Raw genomic sequence first — 18629 nt, 5'->3', positions numbered from 1 at the left:
AATTTTAAAATTCTGTATTTTAAAATCACAGTTTCACACAATGATAAAGTCCATGGGATGGCCAGTAATATGGTTTGTAAAGTTGTCAGTGAGAGATGATGAAAGCAAAGAAGTCAAAGAATCTGATTCCTGACCTGGGCGAGGACCATTCAGATATCAATGTAATAATGAATTCAGCATTTGGGATACCTGCCACCAACCAAATGGCTAATATTTTCTTAGTGTTTAATATATGCCATATAAGTTAAAGAGTTACATATACATAATCTCATTTCATTCTCAAAGCATTTTAAAATAGCGTATTATTTCAATGTTCTAAGTAAGGAAATAGAAGCTTACCAAAATTAACAACTTTCCCACAGTCACAAACTAGACTAACAGGATGCCCCCCCCCACCATGTTAGAGTTCTACCAAATCCAATCCTGAAAAAATGATTGGCTCTATAATAACCACGCTGTGGCTACCTTCTCTAATCTATTCCCATCTTCTCATTAAGTTTTTCCATTTGCATAACACAACAATGCCATAATATCCAACTTATACTGATCACAGTTTTATTGTTATCCTGATGATGCTGATGCTCAGGGATGATATTCAGTGATATTGAAGGGCCAGCGCCTTCACCTGCCAGTGCTTGAAGGATATGTGGCACTGAGGATTGAATAGATGCATGGGATATCCTAACCACTTTGAACCACATTCTTGGTCCACCTTCCAGATGTATCACGATTACAACTCTCTGAATAAAGATAGGTAGCAGTACAGAGCAAAGTAAAACATGACAGGATAGTTCACCATTTTTAGGCTCACCTAAGGGAATACCATTCCCTTTTCTGTTCAATTAGATAATACAGGTCTCTTCTACCTGTGGGCACTATCATTCTAAGAAGTAAACTTTATTATTTTTTTAATTGCTTTTTGGGTCACACCCGGCGATGAACTGGCTCATGCACTTAGGAATTACTCCTGGCAATGCTCGGGGGATCCATATGGGATGCTGGGAATCGAACCCTGGGTTGGCCGCGTGCAAGGCAAACTCCCTACCTGCTGTGCTATCGCTCTCGCCCTGGAAAGTTTATTCCTTCTAAAATCACTGTAATCGGAGAAGCTAAAAAAAAATCACTACTACCACAGATGAAAAAGAATCACTCGAAGGAGTCTACGGCATGGGAGATAAGCCTTGGGTCAGAAAGAAGAGCTTCTGAAGACATGTCAGAAAGTCCATTTTTTCCCAGGAAATTCTAAGAGGTACTCAATCAATCAATGCCAGCTGAATGAAGTCTGATATTATAAATCTAAAGAAATTAAATTTCTTAAAAGTGCCCTGCATCTGGCCTCAAAATGAAAAAGGTCAGACAACTTCAAAGATGCCTTATGAAAGGCAGCTATTCATTACAGAGTCCTCTTGCTTATGGAGCTGACAGATAGATGTTTCACTGAAGGCCCAGAATAAGACATCAAAATCCTTCCTCCACTTCTGTCAGTGACTTGTTAGGATGCTCTGGACAAGGTTACAGCCTCTCTCAATCCCAGTTTCATTAGGGAAGCAAAATATCAGGTACTTGTTTAGAACCATCGCCACCAACAACCATCCCACCCCCAATTCCTGGCCCCAGGTGACTTATGTACAACCAAGCAGCATTTATTCCAGGCTCTGCTCTAAGCTGTGCTCTGTTCTGTGTGTGTGTGTGTGTGTGTGTGTGTGTGTGTGTACATATACCTGTAGATAAATACAGAAATAGTCATTTAATCACTTTTAAATGATTGCATAATGTGGCATTCTTATCTCCAACCTATAAATGCAGAGTTAGTGATCCACCTAGGGTCATACAACTTAATAAGGATCAGAGTCAGGACAGCTATCCAGAAAATCTAACTCCAGAATCTGCCCATACAATCCTTACCCCATGTTTCCTTTTGCTAGGAAAAAATAAAGACAGATTATTAGTTCCCAGGGACTTGATATTGATAAGAGTCTGGTCACAACTGTCAAATATGAAGAGAATGGTCAAGTACACACACCCTTTACCTCCATCTTCAAGTTCATTCCATGACTCAAATTTATCCTGGAAAAAAAAAAAGCTCCTATTGCTTTTTGGGGGATATGGGGGAGCCACACCCAGAGGTGCTCCTGGGTCATACCCAGCTCTGTACTTAGGGCTCACACCTAGCAGTGACCAGGGGACTATATATCATGCCTAAGATCCAACTAGGGTAAGCCATATGCAAGGCAATTGCCTTAACCCCTGTCCTCTATCTCTAGAGATAGAGATCCTGCTTCTATTGACATACACATGATCCATTCTCTTAAGTTTTTCTAGATGTTCAATTTGCCAATTACTTCAAACTACCGTGTTGTCAATGTGTGAACCTGGGAACACTAAAAAGCAAAACCCATGCTAAAATGACGAAGTTCTCCAATTTATGAGCTCACAGAACATTGGGAGTTGGGCCAGGCTGCCAGTGGGGTAAATTATTTAAGACAGAGACCTCTGTGTCACCTGGGCAAAGCTTTAACTATTACTAACACTTAGTAATTAGGAACTATGCAGTTCAAGAAAAGCTTTTTAAAAAATTCTATTTATCATTATGAGAAACTTGTTAAACGGTGAAGCACGCAGGTTGGAGAGAAATTTTAGGGGTTAAGGCACCAGCTTTGCACCCCAATTCTATCCCTAGCAACACTTATGGTCCCTGGGCACTTCTAGAGTGATCCCTGATCACAATCAAGAATTAATCCCTAAGACATCCAGATGAGGCACAAACCACCATCCCATCCTAAATACTTTAAAATAAAAGGTGAGGAATGACAAAGGAGTAGCCTGGTGTGACGCTTTTTCCCTATCGATAGTTTTACATAGTTAAAAAAGTACCAATGCTTTAACCTTACACATCAAGTTTGAAAATAAATTAAGGTACACCTACAGTGATACCACAGGAGAGTTCAAGCAAATGTATACAAGCCACATAGTATCTCTTCCCTAACTAAAGCAATCAGTACAACACATACATCATATATTCTTATCTGAAATGTCAGAGAAACCTTTCTTAGCCCCAAACACAGCTTACAGGAGAGCTGTCACAGTGCCACAAGTAGGCTTTAAGATAAATGGTGATGGTTTGATTTTTTAACTCACTCCAACACGTCCCAAATTGGGAATACCAGAGTTCAATCCCTGACACCAGAGCTCAAACCTTTCCCGCACCAGTGTGCGCGCCCCTTTTCCCTCACCCGGCCCCAACCGCTGGGCAGCCAGAGGAGACTTTGGGGAACACCTGCCCAGACGTGCCACCCACCTCCTCAGGGCCCCGCCCTCCTCTGCTTCCCTGGGACCAGCTGGGGGGCATAGGCTTCACGTAGGGGGCATGGCCTCCTGAAAAGTGGGCGTGGCCTTCTCTGAGGCCACAGTGATATTTCCCACTCTCAGCACTCTTGACTCACATCCCAGTCTTTATCACCTAATTCTGTGTAAAAAATCCTGGCCGCCTCAACTACAATACAATAATCCACTGACCTACTCCAATTCTAACAAAAGACCAGTACGCAAGCTATACAAGCCCAATATAAAAGAGCACCTCCTCCAACGCTTCACTAGATGCCTGTCATAAACCACAGAATAATGCCTGAGAAGAACGAGAGATTCTAGAAAGGGAGAAGGGTGACCACCATCGACCGAGCTTATTCAGAAGCCGTTCCCACGATAAGAAGGAACAGTGCTAGTGAATTCCAAGGTTTTACCTCTAGACAACCTCAACAGCATGAAGAAATAGTGCATATCTCCACTACAAGGAGAGGATGAGGGGCCGGAGCGGTAGCACAGTGGGTAGGGCATTTGCCTTGCACGCAGCCGACCCTGGTTCAATCCCCGGCATCCCATATGGTCCCAAGCACAGCCAGGAGTAATTCCTGAGTCAGACCCAGGAGTAACCCTGATCATTGCTGTGTGTGAAAAGCAAAAAAAAAAAAAAAAAAAGGGAGAGGATGAAGAAAAGAATCCCGACTCCTCAACAGGGGTTACCCACAAATATGCTCTCTCCGTTAAAGAATTCCGAGATGAAATACTGAGAATGTTCAAGGAACTACACAAAGAATCAATGGAGGTGGGGGCTGGAGAGACAGCACAGCAGGTGGGGCATTTGCCTTGCACGCAGCCGACCCGGGTTCGATTCCCAGCATCCCATATGGTCCCCTGAGCACCGCCAGGAGTGACTCCTGAGTGCAGAGCCAGGAGTGACCCCTGTGCACCGCCAGTTGTGACCCCCCCCAAAAAAAAAGAATCAATGGAGGAGACATCCAGAAAATTAAAGGATGAAATGAAAGAAACAGTGGAATAGACAGTCGAGAAAATACAGGAAGAAATGAGAGCAGAAATTAAAAAGCTACAAAAAGAAGTGTCACAAATAAAGGATTCGGTAGATGAAATTAAAAACTCAGTGGGTGCCCTCAGCAGTAGAATGAATACAACTGACGACAGGATCAGTGAGCTTGAAGATGAGCAACAGAAATTGCTTAGGGAACAACAAACAATGGAAAAGACCTCAAAATAGCTCTAAGGAGAATCAGAGACCTAGGGGATGACGCCAAGAGGAACAATCTTAGAATCATTGGAGTACCAGAAGGACAGGGAGGCAATCCCAATGAAAAAGCCACAGTGAAAGAAATCATTGCGGGAAAGTTCCCAGAGTTAAAGAATGCAGACATCCAGATCCACGGAGCGAGAAGGGTGCCAGCTAAAAGAGACCCTAATAATAAATAATAACATCCACGATGGATGCCGTGGATAGAGACACAATACTGCAAGCAGCAAGGTCAAAGAAGGAAATCACATACAAAGAAGCACCCCTTAGATTTACAGCGGACCTATTAGAGGAAACCCTCCAAGCCGGAAGACAATAGTGGGATATAGTGAAAAAACTCAATGTAATGAATGCCTCACCAAGAACACTTTATCCAGCTAAACTCTCACTCAAACTTGATGAAACAATACACCATTTTGTAGATAAACAATAGCTCAGGAACTTCATAGACTCAAAACCAAATCTAAAAGAAGGATTAAAGGGACTCCTGTAAGAAAAGAAGGAAAACACTTAGAAACACAACCTACCCCTACAGAAAGATGGCACAAAACCCCATGACAATAACCTCTCTCAATGTAAATGGTCTAAATGCACCAATCAAGAGGCAGAGTGACAAATGGATCCAGAAACTGAAACCAACATTCTGCTGTCTACAAGAAACTCATCTGAACAGTCAGAAAAAACACAGATTCAAAGTTAAAGGATGGAAAACAATCTTGCAAGCAAACAGCTCCCTCAAAAAAGCTGGGGTGGCCATACTAGTATCCAACATAAATTTCAGGTTCAAAAAGATTAGAAGGGACAGTGAAGGCCATTTTCTACTTATCAATGGATACATACAGCAGGAAGAAATCACACTCTTAAATGTATATGCACATAATAGGAACCAGCTAAATACTTAAAACTGCTAACAGATTTTAAGGAGGACATTACTAGCAACACAACAGTAGCTGAAGATGTCAACATCAGCTTATCAGTTCTGGATAGATCAACAAGAACAAAACTTAGCAAGGAAACATTGGCTTTGAAGGAAGAAATAGAAGAGAGAGGGCTAATAGACCTATACAGGGCTTTACACCCCAAAAAAAATACACATTCTTCTCCAGTGTACAAGGAACATTTTCCAAAATAGACCATGTGCTAGGCCACAAAACATACCTCAACAGAATCAGGAAGATAGAAGTAGTATCAACAATCTTTTCAGACCAAGATGTGCTGAAGATAGAAGCGAAACACACAAAGACACCAAGAAACAAATCAAACACCTGGAAATTAAACAACTCAATGTTGAACAACGAATGGGTCAGGAAGAAAGTCTAGGAAAAACTCAAAAGATACCTGGAAACAAATGAGAATGAAGACACGAGCTATCAGAACCTATGGGACACAACTAAAGTCGTGCTAAGAGGAAAATTTATAGCGTTGCAAGCATTCCTAAGGAAGGAAGAAAGGGCCCACATAGATAACCTGACCTCACAACTCAAGATCTTAGAAAAAGACCAACAAAAGGAACCCAAATTTGTCTGAAGGAAAGAAAAAATAAAACTTAGCGCAGAAATTAACAACAAAGAAACCAAAAAAACAATCCAAAAGTTCAATGAAACCAAGAGCTGGTTCTTTGAGAAAATAAACAAGATTGATAAACCACTAGCAAGACTCACAAAAAATGAGAGAGAGAGAACCATAATAAACCAAATCAGAAATGAAAAGGGAAACATCACAATAGAAACCAATGAAATTCAAAAAGATCATCAGAGACTATTTTGAGAGTCTGTATTCCACAAAACAAGAGAACCTAGAAGAAATGGATAAATTCCTGGATTCCTATAATCTCCCAAATTGAACCAAGAAGACGTGGGATACCTGAATAGACCCATTCATATCAAGGAAATTGAGACTGTAATCAAAAGTCTTCCCAAAAACAAATGTCCAGGCCCAGACAGATTCACTAGTGAATTCTTCCAAATATTTAAAGAAGACCTTTTGCAGTTCTCTTCAAGCTTTTCCAGGAAATTGAAAAAAAAAAAAAAAAAAAACAGGAACTCTCCCAAACAGCTTCTATAGGCACATATATCTCTAATACCAAAAGGAAATAAAGACACCACCAACAAAGAAAACTATAGGCCAATATCTCTGATGAACACGGATGTGAATATTCTCAACAAAATATTGGCATATAGAATCCAACAACTCATCAAAAAGATCATACACCACAACCAAGTGGGATTCATTCCGGGGATGCAAGGATGGTTTAACATTTAGAAATCAATCAACATGATCCATCATATCAACAAAAGTAAAGATAAAAACCATATGATCATATCAAAAGATGCAGAGAAAGCTTTTGACAAGATATAGCACCCGTTTATGATTAAAAACTCTCATTAAAATGGGTTTTGAAGGAACTTTCCTCAAGATAGTCAAAGTCATCTATGACAAACCCATGACAAGCATTATCCTCAATGGGGAAAAACTAAGGGTTTTTCCTCTAAGATCAGGACGAAGAGAAGGATGCCCATTATCACCACTTTTGTTCAATATAGTACTGGAAGTACTTGCAATAGCGACTAGGCAAGAAAATGACATTAAAAGCATCCAGATAGGAAAGGAAGAAATCAAGCTCTAAGTATTCGCAAATGATATGATGCTGTATCTCGAGAATCCTAAATCCTCTACCAAGAAACTCCTAGAAAAAATATACTTGTAAAGTCACAGGCTGTAAAATTAATGCCCAAAAATCCATGGCCTTCCTATACGCAAATATTGAGACAGAGAAATGTGACAGGAAAAATACAATCCCATTCAAAATCATGCCCCAGAAAATCAAATACCTCAGAATCAGCTAACTAAAGAGGTAAAGGACATCTACAATGAAAACTACAAACTGCTACTCCATGAAATAAAAGAGGACACGAGGAAATAGAAACATATCCCCTGATCATGGATAGAAAGAGTTAACATTATCAAAATGGCAATACTCCCCAAAGCATTATACAGATTCAATGCAATGCCTATAAGGATACCCATGAAACTCTTCAAAGAAATAGATCAAGTACTCCTGAAATTCATATGCTAAAAAATAGCAGGAAAAAACTGATCTACTATTTCTCTAGCAGCACCTGAACTAAAAATAGCTAAAGCAATTCTTGGGGAAAAGATGTGGGGAGGTATTACCCTCCCTAACCTCAAACTCTACTACAAACTGTAATAATTAAAACAGCATAGTACTGGAACAAAAGCAGGGCTGAGACCAATGAAACAGGGTAGAATATCCGTACACAAAACCCCAAATGTATGAACATCTAATCTTTGATAAGGGAGTAAGAAATGTAAGGTGGGGCAAGGAAAGCCTCTTCAACAAATGGTGCTGGCATAACTGAAAAACCACATGCAAAAAAATGGGCTTAGACTTTGACCCAACTCCATACACAAAAGTCAGATCAAAATGGATCAAAGATCTCAACATCAAGCCAAAATTCATTAGGTATATTGAAGACAAGGTCGGCAAAGCCCTCCATGATATTGAGGCTAGTGGATGGGTATTTGATCATTGTATAATTGAAACCCAAGCACAAAATTTGTAAGTCTACAACTGTACCTCATGGTGTCTCACTAATAAAAGTAAAAAAAAAAATTACACTCCACTGACCATCCAAGTGGAAACAGAGATAAACAAATGGGACTATCTTAAATTAAGAAGCTTCTGCATTTCAAAAGAAACAGTGACCAGAATACAAAGATAGTCTACAGAATGGGAAAGGATATTCACCCAATACTCATCTGATAAAGGGTTGATATCAAGGATATACAAAGCACTGGTTGAACTCCACAAGAAGAAAACATCCAACCCTATCAAAACATGGGGTGATGAAAGGAACAGAAACTTTCTCAGAGAAGAAATCTGAATGACTAAAAGGCACATGAGAAAATGCTCTACATCACTAATCATCAAGAAGATGCAGATCAAAACAACAATGAGATATCATCTCACACCACAGAGACTGGCCCACATCCAAAAGAACAAAAGCAACCGGTGTTTGTGTGGATGTGGCGAGAAAGGGACTCTCCTTCACTGCTGGTGGGAATGCCAACTGGTTCAGCCCTTTTGGAAAACAGTATGGACGATTCTCAAAAAATTAGAAACTGAGCTCCCATTTGACCCAGGATTACCACTTCTGGGAATATATCCTGGAGAGGCAAAAAAGCATAGCTGAAATGACAACTGCACTTGTATGTTCATTGCTGTGCTGTTCACAATAGCCAAAATCTGGAGAAAAAAAAAAAACAAGTGCCCGAGAACAGATGACTGGTTAAAGAAACTTAGGTACATGTACACAATGGAGTACTATGCAGCTGTTAGAAAAGATGATGACGTGAAATTTACATATAAGTGATACTACATGGAAAGTATCATGCTAAGTGAAATGAATCAGAGAGGGACAGACATAGAAAGATTGCATTCATCTGGGGAACATAAAGTAACAAAATAGGAGTCTAACACCCAAGAATAGCCGAGATAAGTACCAGGAGGTTCACTCCATGGTTTGGAGGCCAGCCACACATGCTAGGGGAAAAGGCAGCTCAGGTAGAGAAGGGAATGTCAAGTAAAGGATGTTAGGAAGGTCCTCCCAGGATGGGAGATGCATGCTGAAAGTAGACTATAGACCAAACATGATTGCCTTTCAATGCCTCTTTTGCAAACCTCAGCAACCAAAAGGAAGAGAGAACAAAGGGGAATGCCCTGCCACAGAGGTGGGATGGGATGAGGTTGGGGGTGAGGGGGTGGGAGGGATACTGGGATCATTGGTAGTGGAGAATGGGCCCTGGTGGAGGGATGGGTACTTGATCATTGTATAACTGAAACCCAAGCACAAAAACTTGTAAGTCCACAACTGTCCCTCATACACCATGTGGCACCCTGAACACCACCGAACTCTGTTGGAAGTGGCCCTGGGTCCCAAGCACTGCCAAGTGTGACCTCTAGAGAAATTATTTTTTTAAAAAGTCCATGAAAATATAATGCTCTAATGATACAATGTATCTACTACAGTGTGTTCTAAGCAGCATCACAGTCCTTACTGCTAATCAGTGAAGGGCACAAAGGACAGTTTAAATCATCTCCAACAATGTAAGACAAAAATTTTACCTCCCTATACCAAAGGTATTGGCTATTGTGCTATTGTGGTGTGGCTGGCTGTCCAATTTCATAGTTGAAGGAAAAGCCACAATTTGGTCAAGGGTTAGTAAGGTTGTTTTTTCTACACCAGGCAAAAATCTCGGATTCTCTCCTTACACTCCCCCTCCAAAAAAAGTTCATGCAATGACTGCAAGGTTTAGGGACCCTGCCCTGAGAACTAAAAGTAAAACTCAAAAAAATATTCAGAATAGCCAATCGCTCTGCTAACAGTTCAGGTGCTGCTAGAGAAATAGTAGATCAGTTTTTTCCTGCTAGTGAAACCATTGACATGTATAGAATGAAACAGTATTTAATGACTGACACACATTAGCAGAATTGCATAAACATACATGCACTATTTGTAGCAATTAAATGTTGTGTCTCAAGTTCAGTTTTTGGAGTAGTCTGTAAAAGTTCCATTTAACAAGAAAATCACCACCAACTTACTAACTCACCCTCAATAAGCAATTTGGCAATGCAAGAGAATTACCTGTGGAAATCTGTAGTGACAGAAAAAAAAAAGAGCCAGACTTAATTTTTGAGAGCAGTATAATTTTCATGGTTTTTATATTTTCCTGGGTGCTCTCCTTCTTCTTTCTGACAGTGGTTTAGACTGAGCAAATATAGCCTTTCAATTCTTCCAAGTGTGGGCAGTACCCATGGTTTGGTCTCCCTGCCTCCACTACCTCATACAGGCTATTTCCCAGCTGTGTCTGAAATCAGGGATGCCCGTTAAAAGATAAATATTATTCAGAGTCCAAAATACATGCATGGATTTACATTGGGCTATTGCCAATTTCTCATGGATCCTGGGTAACTGAGATGGGTTTTGTTTTCATGGATGGGACCTACAACAACAGCTGCAGGAGCGTAATACTTCTAGACTAATAAAATTACCTAAGCCTGGCCCACTGTCTCAATTGCTGCAGCAGCCAAATTCCCCAGAAAGACAGATGCCTTATATAGTTCTAGAGAGGTAGGATGGCAGCTCTGAACTAAACTGCAGGCATCAAATCTAACAGCAAAAAGACTTCAGCTAAATTTTGAATTTGAGGAATTCCTGTATCATAATAATCATAGAGATCACAAATGCTTTTTTCAGGAGTCCCATAGAAATTTTAATTTGAACTATAAATTCAAGCTTTGCACTTACAATTACCTATCATGCCAGGTATGAACATTAGTTGTTTTTTTCCAAAATCCAGTGAAAATCTGAATTAAAGCCTTAGTAGTTCTGCAGGAAAAACCTTTGCTTATGGACTCTATCAACACCACTCCTAACACACACAGAATGCAACACATCAGACCTAAAGAACAAAATCAGCACTGTGCAGTGGCATGGAAATAATATGAATAAATATATACACAAAGCACTTCCCCTTGGGCTGAAAATGGGAGGGAAGATGTTTCAGAAAGTGTACTCTGTAAACTAAGAAATGTCCCTAATATACATGTGACTTCCTAGTAACTAAGAGAATCTACTTCCTAAATATAAGTGTATGGTCTAGATGCCTTTCTTAGGATCCTGTGAAAAATGGGAACACGTGCTTCTTGAATGACTTTGAATTAGAGACAGTGGACGTAAAACTGTTTTAGCTATAATGAAGATGTTGCACAGATGTACTAAGTTTTCATGGTCTCAGTGAAACATCTTTATAGTACAGCAAAATATTTGTGTCTGCAACAAAACTGAATTTGTGAAGTATCTGGTTCTTGTTTATTGTAGAGAAAACTTCCCAAACTAACCCCTTTCTGCTTTCTCACAAACATGTAAGTCCACAATTGAGGTCAATGATGATTCACAGAAAACCACAAAGTTTTTCTTATCCAACTCAGATTTAGTAATACTGCAAATCTGTTACAAATAGATGACCTTTACTCTACAAATGCAACATGTCATCATGAAACAACAGTAGGGGCCAGAATGTGGCCTTGCATGTCGCCAAAATGGGTTCAATTCACAGCATCCCATACAGTTTCCCAAGTACCGCCAGGAGTGATCCCTGAATGCAGAGCCAAGAGTAAGCCTTGAGCACTACTGGCAATGGCCCCAAAACACAAAACAACAGTTTTTTAAAAACCAACATCGAAGGCAGAGACAAAATGGGAGCCTATTGGGGCTGGAGTGATAGCACAGCTGGTAGGGCGTTTGCCTTGCACGCGGCCTGACCTGAGTTCAATTCCCAGCACCCCATATGGTCCCCCGAGCATGGCCAGGAGTAATTCCTGAGTGCATGAACCAGGAGTAACCCCTGTGCATCACTGGGTGTGACTCAAAAGGCAAAACAAAAGAAAACAAAAAAATGGGAGCCTCTGACAAAAATGTTTAAGTTTTCTAAGTTTACACATGGAAGAGGAAATAGCGGCCCGGCATATGGCTCAACAGTAACACATACCTTGCATTCATGAGACATGGGTTCACACAGGCACTGCAAAAACAAAATACTACCACCCATACAAAAGAAGATGTACCACTTGTAAATACCATCTCTGACGGAGACAACTGACACTTAGCAGCCTATCCCAGGCCACATCTTTGCTCTCAACATCAAACTGTTTCCTCCCTTGAAGGAAAGGAAACTAGAGTCTTGCTTACAACACCTCAAGCTGCGGATACCAAGATAAAAGGTAATTTCAACCTCTACTGCTTGACACAGGACCTAAAAACAGTACATGACAGAACTCCAGCCTCACTGTGATAATTTGGTTTTATTTAAAACTATGTATGTCTAAGCATTTTAAAGAAAAGCCTTATTTAAACACATGTCTGTATAGGTTTGGGGGCTATACCGGAAGTGCTCAGGGGTTATTCCTGGCTCTGCACTCAGGAATTACTCTTGACAGTGCTCAGGGGACCATATGGGATGCTGGGGATGGAACCCGGGTAAACCATGTTTAAGGCAAACACCCTATTCATGTACTATTACTCCAGTTCCTATTAAACACTTTAAAGAGAAGCTAAATGTCATAATCTCAGTGGGGAAGCATATCCTGCTGGTTGTACTCAGGGCTTACTCCTGGCTCAGTGCTCAGGGATCACTCCTGATGGGTTAGGGGGAACCATATAAAGTTCTGAGGATCAAACCCAGAACCCAGGTCAGACTCACGCCAGGTCAGACTCATGACCCAGGCAAGCTCTTTAGTCACTGTACTCTCTGGCCCCAGATCTTTTCATTTTTTTAACAAATACACCAGCTATCATTTTTTGGTTCTTATCAAAAACCACCATATTTCCCTCATCCCATCACCACTGTGTTCCCCTCAGGTAACCCAACCTGCTGTTAATGTCCTCCGTAGTTTTTTTTTTTTCATTTTGTTTGTTCATCATCGTTACATCCTGATGTTGCATACATATATGCAATCAAATACTTGTCTTTTTACTTAATGATTCATTTTGCTTTCCCCAATTCCTTAAATCTCCTTCCATTTTCCTGTGAGTGGAAAATTTTTGTTTTTTAAGAGCTGAATAGTATTCAATTATATAAATGTACTGTCTCTTCTTTATCCAATTATCTTTTGACTGATAATTTAATTGCTTCCACATCTTAGATATTATGCCACAATGAAAGTAGAGTGAACATGATTCTTTGTATTTTTTTAAAAATTTTTAATTTTATTTTTATAAACTTGTTCACAATAATTGATTACATTCAATATTTCAACACCCATCCCATCACTATTATACCTTTCACCTCCATTATTTTGAATTTTCCCACCACAAGCCTGCCCCACAGACAGCTGCTAGATAATTTATTTTATATTGCTGTTGTGAATAGTATGAGATGTCTGTAAGGGTCTATCTCACAGTGATTCAACAAAGCAGTGTGGCTCTGTAGCACTGTCCTTCCATTGTTCACTGGTTTGCTCGAGTGGGCGCCAGTAACATCTCCATTGTGAGACTTCTTTTTACTGTTTTTAGCATATCAAACACGCCACAGGGAATTTGCAAGGCTCTGCCATGCGGGCGGGATACTCTTGGTAGCTTGCTGGGCTCTCTGAGAGGGATGGGGAATCAAACCTGGATTGGCCACACAGCCAACGCCCTACGCACTGTGCTATCGCTCCAGCCTGATTCAACAAAAGTTTAAAAAAGAGAAGTTTATGTCGTGCAGCCGCGAAAGCAGTTGCACACTCCTGGAATTCTAAAATTTTAAATAACTGGGGTCTGGAGACATCTCTGCAGCGAGCTGCTCAGTTCATTTGTGAGTTTCTGGATCATGGTCGTTAATGCGCTTAAATGGCACCCAGAGGCAGTTTGTGGGAGTAACAGCGGGGGCAGGGAGATGGGAAGGGACAGCCAAGTCCCATCCCCTTGAGGCCTGGCCTTTTTCAGTCACTGGTCCCACATACCTGGGTTTTTCAGAGGATTTATTCTCTTGTGTGGGGGCCCCAGAATGAGCTTGTGAAGATCAGCCGTGAGTGTGGCGGCAATTGTGTTCTGGAGATTTGTGGCTGCCGGGGTTCCTTTGGGGCAGGCAGAGGGACACCTGCTCCTGTCTGAGGCTCCCGGTGAAATCAGCCTGGCGCAAGGTCTGGAAAGATCTCTGCAGTGAGCTGCTCAGCTCCGAGATTCATCTGTCTCTCTTTGTATGTTTTTTTTTTTTATGTAGATGCCCAGAACTGGTATTATGGAATCATATGAAATGACAGGCAGCCAATAGCAAGGCTGTTTTAAATTTGTAAAACTCCATAGCTGTTTCCAAAATGGTTTCACCAATTTATATTCTCACCAAGAGTGCACAAGAATTTCCTTTCCCCCCACACTTGATATTGCTGTTATGATGTAAATCATTCTTAAGAGTTACGAAGTGATAGCTCATTGTGATACTCATTTACATTTCCCTGATAATCAGTGATGATGGGCATCTGCCAGCCGTCCTCTCTGAAGACTGGCTTATTCCAATTCTGCCCACTTCTTGACTGGGGTGTTGTTGTTGTCTAAGTTCTATATATACCTCAAATATTAACCCTTTATTATATGTAACTATTTCACATTCAATATGCTGTATTTTTGTCCTGTTTATATTTTCTATTGCTAAACAAAAGCTATCCAATTTAATTTAGTCCCAATTGTTTATCTTTACTTTGTTTTTCCCTTGCTGTTGAGGCTGAGTCACCAAAAACTTCTCTAGTGTGTTGTCATGAATTAACTCTCTTTAGTCTGAGCCATTTTCCTCAGAATAATCATCTCAATACCCACTTTCCCTGCCACCTCCATGCAGGTGATTCATAAACCTATTTCCTCATTATATTATCTGGTATAAAGGGCCACAGGCACGGCACTTGATTTCCAACTTGCTGACATCAGCCCTGGCAACAAAACCAACAGATCCAAAATAAGTACGTCTTTCTCTTCCCCACCCTCCAGAACTCACTCAGCATATTATGTAGCAGGTTTTTGCTGGTAAAAATCATCTTGCAGTTCATCAGACTCAAGGACCCTTCCATCTTCCTGCCTCCTTCCTTGTCTGATTAACAGCCTATCAAATTACTAATTCCCCCCAATTTCTTCTCATTCGCCTATATTCTTTTTAGTTCTGATTTCAGTTCTGAGATCAAGCTGAAACATTTCTAATGACCCCATCTGAGGTGCTGCCACCACGTCAGAGAGAACCACAGTGTGAGACTCTCCCCTCTTCCTTTCCATCTCACTTAAATGAACTCTTCCTAAATCCTCTCTTTGTGGGAAGTTTAGGCCCTTTCAAATCTGAAAATGTTGGCTTCTAATAACTAAATGTTAAGAATAACTCACCTAAGACCTACCTTACTCTATAAAGCACATGCTATCATTCTAAATATGTAAGCCAATATTGAAAACAAAAATAGATGTTTTTTAAATCCCACGATGACAAATTGGTTACATGGTCATCAAAAGATGCCTCCTCATTAGAGAAGTTGTTGTTAATAAAGTACAATATAAACAAGAGAACAACTGATGGAAAATAAGAGCACTTCCTTCTCAGGACAAAGAGGGATCTATGAAGAAGCAAATACAGAACTCCCTTGCTGTGACCTAGGGATGGTTCACCTGATACATCACAAAACATGTCCCAGCCTGTCCTCCCAAGATCAATTTAAAAGTATATATACATAAATTCAGTAGACAAATTTAATGTACCTATACTAAAAAATATGTGCAATCACTTTTTGCAGATTATTATAGTCTTTTTTTCTAAACAGTTATATTCATAACAGAGTTTCTATACATACTATCCTTATTAACCAAGTCTTTACTTGAGTCTATTCTACAGAAACCTGAATGAGTCTATGAATAAGATGGATTTGAAGTGCCTCAGCTCACACACTTCATGATACATCTTTCTATTTTTATCCACATATTTGGCATTCACAAACTTAATTACACAAATTCATTAATTGGTTGAAACCATAGATATGGAGGATTATAAATTATAGTAGAAATTGCCACCACTCAGGAGTTGGTGCCTCTAAGTCCCCAAAGTTCTATAAAATTACTTATATCACACAATTTGAGAAGAACTCTAGTTCATGCAAAATCAACTACACACGGGAAGTCTGGACACAGCACAGTGGCACTAAGGAAATAGGGCAAAACAGTGATATGCTAGAGAAGACTTTGCAGCCAGGCAGACCAGCTCCTATGCTTCCAATCCAACTCCATTATATTTTACTTGTGCTAATCCTTGTCACTTAATCTCTTTGAACCTTAGGTTCCTGAGTTAAAGAAGAAAGACAACAGAATCACTGTGAAAATCAGGAACTACTTATGACAAGTATCCAGAACTACATCAAGCATTACAGAAATGGTTACAACTATGTTGTGTTATATCTGCTTATATAGGCCCAATTATAATGCTTAGAGCCCATAATAATAAAATTTCAGTGGAAGTGTCTTTTTCTTTTTTGTAATGATAGGACTTAATCCTCAATTAAACATGGGCTGACTGGGTGAGGTAAAGAATGAGTCACGTACTTCTGGCATGAATAGTGCCAATGACCAAAGTGGGGAAAGCAGACAGAAACAGGAGGATAAGGGGCTTTCTGGAGTTGGGGGTGGGAGGCGGTGCAGGAAGCAGGAAATAATTAGCAGGGAAATGAGTTCAGTTCAGATATCCCAAGTAAGAAGAACATTATGAGTCATCCAAATAGAAATGTCCAAGATTGTCTGAGATGAGGATGAACTCAGTAATACGGAGGGTCATTAACTTGTGGGCAGTTGTCACAAAAGTACTAAGGTCCTCAGAAGAAGCTGAAACAACAGAAACCCACCAAGAATGGCTGTCCCAGGAGCATAATCAAGAAAAAATCAAAGAAGACAAAGAAATTAAGAATGATATAAAGGGAGCTGGAGAATAAGACTTAGTGGGGAGTGATCAGCAGCACCCTAAAAGATCCAGAGAAGACCACGTCCATTAGAGGTCATCTATGACCTTCGTAAGAATAGTTTCCCATGACACTGAGCTAAGACATCTATGATCCCACCAAAACACTAAGACACTGATTTCAAAATATAAATTTACCATTCTCTCTCAGACCCATAAAATTATTAAATCATCAAGTAACAACTGTTAGAGAAATTTCCTTTCCTATATAAGGTATTTTCCAAAGAGATGTGTTTAAAAACCACAAAATATTTTTCACACGATCTTTGCCAATAAGCTCCTCTCTACTTCCTGAAATTGGTCCTAGGAAGGGAGAAAAGAAAGATTAATTCTCTGCCACACAAAAACTGGAAGAAAAAATTGCCTAATATACTAAGTAAGTTTTCTGTCTAATAAGTCTCAAAGGATAATCCACTTAAATTATCATCTGCTTGGTACTTTGAGAAATGGGTTACCATGAACCAAAATGCTTTGGATTCAATATACAAATGTGTATATTTTAGGAATAATCATTTTAACCATATTTCTTCATAGATTTCTAAATAAGCCTAAACTCTCATTACCCTTGCTAAATTTCAAGGCCATTTTCCTGGTTCCTTGTTTATTTACAACCAGTATTGTCCCAGACAACTTTAAAAGTTATAAAATGATATATATGATGCAAATTAAGGCACAAGGACCTTTCACTTGGGAAAATAAACTGGTTAAGCTAGTTACTAGAGTTCAAAAATAATTCCCCCAAACATCTGCTTAGGCTAGGAAAAGTTTTTTGTTTTTAAGTCTTGCCCACATACAAAGTTTCCAAGGAGTTGCAGACCAGGCCTCCTAAGGAGCTTTTCAAACATACACACAGAAAACAGGGCCTCCCACTCTATCCCCCAAATTCTAATCCAGCACACCTGGGTGAGTGCTGACAACCTTATTTTTAACAGTTTTGCAGGAGGTTCTGATGTGCACTCCTCTGCCATGGCTCCTGCTGAGAAAGTTCTGCCCTTGGAGGAATTTGGTAGGGGGCACTGTGGCCACTCTGCCCTTCCAGGAAGAGCAAGGTATGGCAGAAGGGGTTTGAGTGCAGAATGTGAAATCCTGCTAGCAAGCCACACACATCCAAGAGCAGGGAAAAGAGACATAACATTCTAAAAATTCACGGAACCTTCATTGCAGCTATAACCTTGTACATCATCTCTTGAGAAGGAGTAACCTGTAAGACCCATATCTGAACCCTAAACGCCCGTGTCAACCAACATTCTGCACTGCACCCCGGGGAGACTCCTGCTCTACTGTGGTGAGCAGCTGAGCACAAACCTCAACAGCCGGTCCAGACTGGGCCTGCTTAGAGAGCACTCCGCCTGCTCTCAACCTGTTCCCTCCCTCCAGGGAAGAGGAAATCTGGAGTCCTCTTCGTTACATGTGGGAGACTGAGGATGCAAATAAAAAGATGAAAAGAATAAAAACAGTATCCAGCAGGAACCTCCAGCCACATAAAATCCTTCAAGTGGGTATTCTGGTTTCA

At 40.3% G+C, this 18629-nt stretch overlaps 1 protein-coding gene across 3 annotated transcripts in view; it reads right to left on the bottom strand.

Annotated features, from left to right (window-relative positions):
- The window catches only part of TANC1 (tetratricopeptide repeat, ankyrin repeat and coiled-coil containing 1), a 262094-nt gene that overhangs the window by 182963 nt on the left and 60502 nt on the right, over window positions 1-18629 (bottom strand). The window lies entirely within an intron of this gene.

Source organism: Sorex fumeus, unplaced genomic scaffold (genome assembly GCF_029834395.1).
Source record: "Sorex fumeus unplaced genomic scaffold, SorFum_2.1 ptg000009l, whole genome shotgun sequence".
NCBI lineage: Eukaryota > Metazoa > Chordata > Mammalia > Eulipotyphla > Soricidae > Sorex > Sorex fumeus.
The sequence above is the reverse complement of the archived record's forward strand: the minus strand, read 5'-3'. Positions and strand labels throughout refer to the sequence as shown.